We start from the raw sequence: 9,642 nt of genomic DNA, 5'->3' as shown, positions 1-9,642 counted from the left end.
CCAATGCCCGACCGCTCTTCTGGAGAAGAGCTTTGTCCTAATGCTCGAGCTGAAATCCGATCCGTATCTCTGCACTTGAGAGGTGTGGATGCGGTGTGCCGACGCGCGGCCGGACTCCGGCACCGGGACTTCGTGGAGTCACAGAAACGCAGCTCGGTGGGGTTGCAAGGGACCTTGAGGACCACTGAGCTCCAACCCCCGCCGTGGGCAGGCTGCCCCCCACCAGCTCAGGCTGCCCAGGGCCCCATCCTCCTGCACCTCCAGGGATGGGGTCTCCACGGCTCTCCGGGCAATTTCCAAATTTAAAGGAGAAAACAAAGGAGCGTTAACAGCAATAAAAACCCAGCAGAGAGCACCAAGGCCAAGCCGTAGAAATGCCACAACACCGCGGGGCCATCCCCACCCCTTCCAGCCCCTCCTTGCCCCACCTCCGCCGCCCCCCACCCCATCCCCTCTCGGTGGGGTCCCTGCATCAGTGCCGGGCACAAACCGGAGCCCAGGACCTCCCCGTGCTGGGGGGCAGAGGGCCTCACGCCCGCCCCGGAGCTCCGCAGCTTGAACCACTCAGCTGCCTTCATTCCTCTCTCGGTTCCTGGCTCGCTCGCTGTTTGTCTTTCTGGCCTTTCTGGTTTCTTTCAGCACGTTCTCATTATTTGTCCCACCCTGCTGGCTCCCCACCCCTGCTGCCCGGTTGCTGTTTTGGGAGACGTTCCCTCTCCCCACTCGTGCTGGGCTTACCCACGAGGGGCTGTGGCCGCTGGTGGCATCTCCGGGTGTCACCCCCACCCCGTGGGTGCTGCCACCACCTCGTGGCTGCAGAACACTGTCCCGGTGGTGCCCCCCTGCTGCCGGTCATGGGGATGTGGCCATCAGTGGTCCCTGGGGGCAGCGAGGCCCTACAGAGGGATCTGGGCTCAGGGGAGACCTCACTGCTCTCTGCAACGGCCTGAAGGGGGTGGTGCTGAGCTGGGGGTCGGCCTGAAGGAGGTGGTGCTGAGCTGGGGGTCGGCCTCTGCTCTCTTGTAATTAGCGATGGGACGAGAGGGAATGGCCTCAAGCTGCAGCAGGGCAGATTCAGGCTGGATGTTAGGAAGCATTTCTCCTCTGAGTGCCGGGATGGGCTGCACGGGGAGGTGGTGGGGTCACCGACCCTGGAGGTGTTGAAAGAAGGATGTCACAGGCTCTTATCAGAGTGGAAAAGTCCAGCTGGGAATAAGCACGGGGAATAGAAGGGCTGGGGTCAGATGGGAGCACGCACTGTGCCCCGGAGCCCCTCCTACCTGCGTCTGTCCCCCCAAGGGGAAGCTCAGCCCCAGCGCGGGCCAAGCACCCCACAAATCCACAGCACGCTGGCTGGCCAAGCTGCAAGAGGCTTTGACTGGAGGCAAAAAACCAGAGCCCAAAAAGGCGGCAGGCGAGAACCTGGAGGGAGGATACGAAGAGCAGAGGGATGGGGGGGGGAGCGGGGGTCTCAGGGGGGTCTCCCTGGAAATGTGGGGCGAAACAGAAGGGGTGGTATTCACTGCAGAGAGGCCGCAGGTGGAGCCTTGGGAAGCTGGAGGAGCTCAGAGTGAGGCAGCAGAAGATCCCTGGGCTGGGAGCTGCCCGGCAGGGGGGTGGGCTCCATGGTCTCCAGAGCTCCCTTCAGCTGTGTGAACCTGTGATGGTGTGATGATTCTGCTCCCTGCTGTTTCCTGGGGTGGGTAGGTTTTGCTCTTGCTCTTGCTCGGCTGTTTTCTCGGTCCGTGTCCCGGACCAGCCGTGCTCCTCACCCACGGGTGGCTGCCGCACAAATCCTTGAGATCCTTTGAGGAATGTAAATCCCCTCTGGCAGCGCGGGCTGCGGAGTTCCTGGATTTCCAACCCCGGCTTTTGGAGCGCTCGTGGTGGGACGGAGCTGACGCCATGGCAGCAGAGCTGGCACGGGGTCAGTGGGTGCTCCTGCTGCAGAGATCCTCCCCAGGACCACCACCGCCCGTCACTGCTCGGCACAGCCCACCCACTGCCTCTCTCTCCACCCCTTACCCTCAGTGCCCCATCCTTTTGTACGCCTTTCAATCATCTCTCCACGACATCTGTCCTGCCCGTCCTCCTCCAGGCATTAGCTGCATGCTTTTCGTTTCCTGCCCGTCCCCGGGCCCAGGTTGGTCGGACGTCTCGGGGCACTGCTGCCCCGAGGACATGGGTTGCAACTGCACTGCTGTGCTTCCAGCCACGGTTTGGATGGAGGAGTGAGGAGATCTGGAAGCTGCTTCAGAGTGCCAGTCCCAATGGGTCACTGTGCAGCCACGAGCGGTGGGGCAGGAGCTCCTGGTGGTGTTTAACGTGCACTGACGGTGCCCCTCTTGGGCTGGGGCCTCCAGTGGGTGACCCCTGGGGGTCCCTCCCACCTCCCTCTGCCATTCTGTGTCTCGTGTGTGCCCTGGGGATCTGTGAGCCCCTCTCAGGGTTGGAAAACGTGCACTCCTCTCCAGAGCGCTCCACCAGCTCTGCAGTGAAATGCAGCGCTGCACCCGGGACCCTCCCTCCCACTCTGGGGCTCCAGCAGTGCCAGCATGGGCAGCACTGAGGTTGGGACCCCCTCCCTCCCTCTGTCCCTCCTGGCTGCTCGGGGCCCCTCTGCTTTCCATGTGTGTTTATCCACGCGAAGGACGGGGCTGGGACGCGGTGACGCCGCGTGCTTTTGCACAACACGCACTTTGTCACAGTGTAAGGGTCAGCCCAGGTGGCAGACAGACTTTGGGAGCGGGCAAGCCCCCCCCCCATGGAGCTGGGGGGGTTGTGCTGTGCCCCATGGAGCTGGGGGGGCTGCAGGATCACAGCTGTGTCCCATGGAGCTGGGGGGGCTGTAGGATCAGTGCTGTGCCCCATGGAGTTGGGGGGGCTGTGCTGTGCCCCATGGGGCTGGGGGGGCTGTAGGATCAGAGCTGTGCCCCATGTAGGATCAGAGCTGTGCCCCATGGAGCTATGGGGGCTGTAGGGTCAGAGCTGTGCCCCATGGAGCTGGGGGGGCTGTGCTGTGCCCCATGGAGCTGGGGGGGCTGCAGGATCACAGTTGTGCCCCATGGAGCTGAGGGGGCTGTAGGATTAGAGCTGTGTCCCATGGAGCTGGGGAGGCTGTAGGATCAGAGCTGTGTCCCATGGAGCTGGGGGGGCTGTAGGGTCAGAGCTGTGCCCCATGGAGCTGGGGGGGCTGTGCTGTGTCCCATGGAGCTGGGGGGGCTGTAGGATCAGAGCTGTGCCCCATGGAGCTGGGGGGGCTGTAGGATCAGTGCTGTGCCCCATGGAGCTGGGGGGGCTGTAGGATCAGAGCTGTGTCCCATGGAGCTGGGGGGGCTGTAGGGTCAGTGCTGTGCCCCATGGAGCTGGGGGGGCTGTAGGATCAGAGCTGTGTCCCATGGAGCTGTAGGGTCAGAGCTGTGCCCCATGGAGCTGGGGGGGCTGTGCTGTGCCCCATGGAGCTGGGAAGGCCGCACGCTCTGTAAGGTCGAAGTGCAGCTGTGCCCTTTCCTGGCAGCTCCTGCGGTGCAGGGAGCACGTCCCCGGCTCTCCACGAGTGTTTCCATGGGAGGAAAGCGGAGCAGCGCCCGTGGCCGCGCTCCGTGCAGAGGGGCAGAGCTGGATGCAAAGCGTGGGGCTGCGCTGGATGGGGGGCACGCGCTGCCCTGCTCAGTGAGCTCAGGGCCGAAACTGCAGCATCCGAGACCCCGTGGGTGAGCAGAGCGGGGTGAGCAGAGGGGCAGCGCACCCCACACCTCGCAGCCTCCCCTGCACGTCCCGTCCCGAGGCACAGCCTCTGCCCTGCCCGGCCTGGCGACTCTGGCCCTGGAGGGTGCATTGGAGCAGCACCCATAGGTGCTGGGTCAGTCGGTGCAGTGCGGTGCAGCCTGAGCACCCCCACCTCGCGTAGGGGAGAGAAGGGCAGGTGCCTGCTGCACCTGGGATGCTCCGGCCCAGGGGGACGTGGGGGAGGTGGTCCCACCCTGGGACCGCAGGAAGGAGATAAGGGTGCGTCAGAGCTGCTTTTAAACACTCTTTTTTTTTTTTTTTTCGACCAGAAAAAAGAAGTAGAACCAGTTAAGTGGAAAATTAAGCCGGGATTTCATCGTAAACGATATCTTCTCATCCTTGTTCTTCTCCGATTTCTTTCACTGGGAGAAAGTAACTGAGCTTAAAGATGATGCTGTGTTCACCTCTGGAGGAGGAGACCAAAGTTGGGGGGGAGGAGGGGCGGGGGGGCAGCCCGGGATGCTGATGCTCACCCCCCGGTTTTGTGCCGCTGCAGAGGGAGGAGGTCACTTTGCTCTCCCGTGTTTGGCACGATATCGGGTGTGAGACAGTGAGCTCGGCCAGCAGGTGAGGGCTGGAGCAGCTCTCGGGGGCCACGGGAGGAAATGGAGTGGTACAAAATGCAAAGTCACGCCCTGCACTCACCAAATAAGTGCTCGTGCCATGCTGCAGGAGCCTGGATTGGGAGTGGGGAGGAGGAAAAGGCCTGCACGCGACCAGCAGCCCCAGCAGCGGTGCAGACTGCAGCCGAAAAGCGCACCGGTGTAGGAGAGGTGCAGAGCAGAGCAGGCGAGGTGGCCGAGGCAGAGCAGAGAGGAGAGGGGAGCAGTGATAACACACAGGGAGAGCAGTGAGGTGATAAGGATGCTCGGGGTGGTTTATCAGCGCACAGCAGCGGAGCAGCAGCAGATCTGCTCCGACCGATGGATGGGCTCTGCATACAGACGACGTCGGTCCCTTCTGGCTGCTGGGAGGGGAGGTGGCAACGAGCTCGGCCCCACGTTGAGGGTCTCTATGGGGAGCTGCCGTGGGGGCAGGGAGCAGGCACGCTGCCCACGTTGGGTCGGTGTGCTCTCGTGGAGGCAGTGGGGTGAGTGGGTTCACACCCGAGGGCACACTCGTGGGGTCTGTGGCCCACACGGTGGGGATAAGCCACCAGAGAGGGGAAAGCTGCCCGTGCTGTGGGTGTGCTGCTGCCTCCCTGCTTGTGGCTGCGGCTCGGCCTGACCCATGGGCGCAGTGCTGACGTGCTGGGGCTTCTGCTCCCGAAGCCCATCTCCTCCCAGCAAACAGAAGCTCCCCAGCCCTCCCCTGTGGTGCCATTTCCCCACTGGGACTGGGCAGCAGCTCCTGTCTGCCGGACCCTTTCTTTCCCCATTGCCTCCAGAGAGTGTTCAGATGCCGTTCAGAAGCATTCCGTTATGCAACTGGTTCATAACTATGCAAACGTATGCAGATCTCTCCTTGCACAGTGTCCTGTTTTCATTTCTGCTTCTTTTCTGGAAACGTGGGAATCCGGGGAAGCCATCTGGAGCCCCCCTGGCCCACGGGACAGGCTGGGGCAGGGACTGGCACCGGCTCCTTTTGGAGCTCCTGCCCACCGTACTCTGACAGCTGGCAATGTCCCTTGGTCCCACCTGAACCTGTGGCACGTTCTGGTGCAGGGAGAAGAGGGGATCTGTGTGTGCCATGCAGCGCCAGCCAAGGGATGTGTGTACTGAGCAGCGTAGCACAGCACAATACAGCAGCACTTGGTCGGGCTGCGCTCCCCAGCCACAGGTTCATAGGTTCATAGGTTCATAGGTTCATAGGTTCATAAGGTTGGAAAGGACCTACAAGATCATCTAGTCCAACCATCCTCCTATCACTATCCCTACCCAACTACTAAATCCAATCCCTCAGCACCTCATCTAAACGCTTCTTGAGCAGCGCTAGGGACGGTGCCTCACCCACCTCCCTAGGCAGGCCATCCCAGGGCCTGACCACTCCTTCAGAGACAAAATTCCTCCTCAAATCTCATCTCAATCTTCCCCGGCGCAACTTGTGGCCATTCCCTCTCGTCCTGTCGTTATTTATCAGGGAGAAGAGGCCCACCCCCTCCTCACCACAACCCCCCTTCAGGAAGTGGGAGAGTGCACTAAGGTCTCCTCTGAGCCTCCTCTTCTCCACCCCAACCCATCCCAGCTCCCTCAGCCGCTCCTCATTGTGCTCCAGACCCCTCCCCAGTGTTGTTGCCCTTCTCTGAACACGCTCCAGGGCCTCCATGTCCTTCTTGTAGTGAGGGGCCCAAAACTGAACACAGTACTTGGGAGCTGAGTACAGGGGGATGATCACCTCCCTGCTCCTGCTGGCTACACTATTTCTAATCCAGGCCAGGATGCCGTTGGCCTTCTTGGCCACCTGGGCACACTGCCGGCTCATGTTGAGCCGAGCATCAACCAACACCCCCAGGTCCTTTTCCTCTCTCCATTCTTCAAGCCATTCTGCCCCAAGCCTATAGCATTGCATGGGGTTATTGTGGCCAAAGTGCAGCACCCGGCACTTGGTCTTATTGAACCTCATCCCATTGAGCTCAGCCCAGCTGTTCAGCCTATCCAAATCCCTCTGAAGGGCCTCCCTACCCTCAGGCAGTTTGACACATCCTCCCAGCTTTGTGTCATCTGCAAACTTACTGAGGGTACACTCAATTCCCTCGTCTAGGTCATCAATAAAGATATTAAACAAGATGGGCCCCAAAACTGACCCTTGGGGGACACCACTCGTAACAGGACGCCAGCTGGACTTAACTCCATTAACCACCACCCTCTGGGCACGGCCCTCCAGCCAGTTCTCCACCCAGAGAAGAGTGAACCTGTCCACACCACGGGCTGCCAGTTTCCTCAGGAGAATACTGTGGGAGACCGTGTCAAAGGCCTTGCTGAAGTCCAGGTAGACTACATCAACAGCCTTTCCCTCATCTACCTGTCTGGTCACCCAGTCATATAAGGAGATGAGGTTGGACAAGCACGACCTGCCCCTGGTGAACCCGTGCTGGCTGGGTCTGATCCCTTTATTGCCATGCACATGTCGTGTGATCTCCCTCAATATCATCTGCTCCATAACTGTAGTTCCCCGGGTCTTCCTTACGGCCTTTCTTGTAGATGGGAGTCACATTGGCAAGCCTCCAATCTTGTGGGACCTCTCCAGATAACCAGGAATGCTGATAGATGGCAGAAAGTGGCTCGGCAATCACCTCTGCCAGCTCCCTCAGCACCCTTGGGTGGACCCCATCTGACCCCATTGAGCCCCCAGGGTCGTTATCGATCATGTGCTCCCGCAGCTCCTGGCCTCACCGGTGCACACTGGGATGGCTTGAGCAGGGAACCACGGGGACCCACTGGGCGGCAGAGACCCCACGGGTGCCCCATTTGGGGCTTGGATGCAGGGACCCGTGACGCAGGGACCTTCGTCTGTGGGATCCTGCAGGGCTTTGGGGTGCGTGCACACGTCGGGCTGCTGAGCGGTGCGGGTGTGTTGACCCAGGGTATGTCCACCAGAGGCTGGGAGGAGCCGCACAGCCCGGGTTCGGGCTGACAGAACCCTGCCATGCCCGGCCTGGCTTTGCAGAGGGGCTGACACTGCAGAGCTGGGAACACATGAGGAGCAGCTCCAGCCCAGGACAGTGGCAATAGGGCGGCTGCGAGTTTGTGGTCTGAAGGTCCAGCTTCGACCCTGCCTGGCTGTGGGGGGCTGAGTGCTGGCTGAGTCCTCTCTGTGGGGCAGGCAGAGGCAGAGGGCCTGGTCCTGCTGAGGGTCCTGCTGATAGTCTGACTTACAGGGCACAGTCCCCCTGCAGTCCCCCTACAGGGCCTGCGTGGGGGTCTGCATGAGGCTGAGGGACTGACCCCACTGAGACCCAGCTGAGGGGCTGACCCCACTGAGGCCCAGATAAGGGGCTGACCCCACTGGGGCCCAGATGAGGGATTGGTCCCACTGTGGGATCAGACCCACTGAGGCCTAGCTGAGGGTTTGTTCCCTCTGAGGCCCATATGGGGGACTGGTCCCACTGGGGCCCAGATGAGGGTTTGGTCCCACTGAGGCCCATATGGGGGACTGGTCCCACTGGGGCCCAGATGAGGGTTTGGTCCCACTGAGGCCCATATGGGGGACTGGTCCCACTGGGGCCCAGATGAGGGTTTGGTCCCACTGAGGCCCAGCTGAGGGGCTGACCCCACTGAGGCCCAGATCAGGGACTGACCCCATTGAGGCCCAGATGAGGGATTGGTCCCACTGTGGGATCAGCCTCACTGAGGCCTAGCTGAGGGTTTGGTCCCACTGAGGCCCATATGGGGGACTGGTCCCACTGGGGCCCAGATGAGGGTTTGGTCCCACTGAGGCCCAGATGAGGGGCTGACCCCACTGGGGCTCAGATTAGGGACTGACCCCACTGAGACCCAGCTGAGGGGCCGACCCCACTGAGGCCCAGATCAGGGACTGACCCCATTGAGGCCCAGATGAGGGATTGGTCCCACTGAGGCCCAGCTGAGGCCTGCTGTGCCATCAGGGAGCAGCAGCGGTGTCACACTCAGTGTCACATCCACGCAGACATGGCGTGAGCTCTGTGTCACTCACCGCCCTGTTACAGGGGACATGGACACACATTCGTACACCTGTGGTGGTGACGCACACACACGCACACACACACACACACACACGGTGTCTGCATGCACTCATGCTCATGCTGTGGTTGTGCCCACGTGTGGGCTCGGTGCAGCACTGGGCAGTGTGGGGGTGCTCCCATGGGTGCTTCCTCTCCTCGATGCCCTGGCACTTGTGAGCTCTGCCCTGCTCTGAGACATCCCCAGGCTCAGGAGGGACATCACTGCTCTCTATGCCTCCATGAAAGGAGATCTCAGTGAGGTGGGGATCGGCCTTTGCTCCCAGGGGATAGGATGAGAGATGATGGCCTCACATTGCTTCGGATGAGGGTCGGGTTGGATATTAGGGAACATTTCTTCTCTGACAGAGTGGTCATGCAGTGGTAGAGCTGCCCAGGGCAGTGGTGCAGTCACCGTCCCTGCAGACGTTCAAGAACCATGAAGATGTGGCTGAGGGACGTGGTCAGTGGGCACAGTGGGACGGGGTGGGGTTGGACGTGGGGATCTTGGAGGTCTTTTCCAACCCTAACAATTCTATGGTGCTAAAGAAGAAGGGGACAGACTCTTTAGCAAGAACTGTTGTGGTAGGATGAGGGGAAATGGTTTCACATTAAAAGAGGGGATATTTAGATTTTATATCGGGGAAAAGTTCTTTATGCTGAGGGTAGAGAAGCACTGGCAGAGGTTGCCCAGAGAGGTGGCAGATGTCCCACCCCTGGAGACATTCCAGTTCAGCTGAACGGAGTGCTGAGCCCCTGATGGAGCTCTGGGTGTTCCTGTTCATTGCAGAGGAGTTGGATTAGATGGCCTCTAAAGGTCCCTTCCAGCCCCAACAGTTCTATGATTCTGTGAGCCCTTGGCCCTGATTGCTCTTGGCTCCCGTGAGTGCACCCAGGAGCTGACAGCAGCAGAGCCACTGCAACAGAAACCCATTCCCACCTCACTCCAGCAGCCCTGCAGATTCCCACAGCCTCAGTGGGGCCGAAGGACGGCTCGGGGTGAAGTGGCTCGCAGGTGGCCACAGTGCTGCCCCCACTGCTCTCCCCTCAGCCAGGCTGGGGTCCCAGCTGTCCTGGGCAGAGGTGGTCTGCCCCTCTGCACTCTTTCATAGCTGGCAGTTGTGCTGCCCCTGGCTCCTGCTTTGGGGTTTTACAGAATCACAGAGCTGTAGGGGTTGGAAGGGACCCCTGGAGACCATGGAGCCCACCCCCCTGCC

The sequence above is a fragment of the Cyrtonyx montezumae genome, unplaced genomic scaffold, assembly GCF_038088225.1.
Source record: "Cyrtonyx montezumae isolate F1298 unplaced genomic scaffold, pur_monq_1.0 scaffold_74, whole genome shotgun sequence".
Classification (NCBI taxonomy): Eukaryota; Metazoa; Chordata; class Aves; order Galliformes; family Odontophoridae; genus Cyrtonyx; species Cyrtonyx montezumae.
This window is presented reverse-complemented; position numbering follows the sequence as displayed.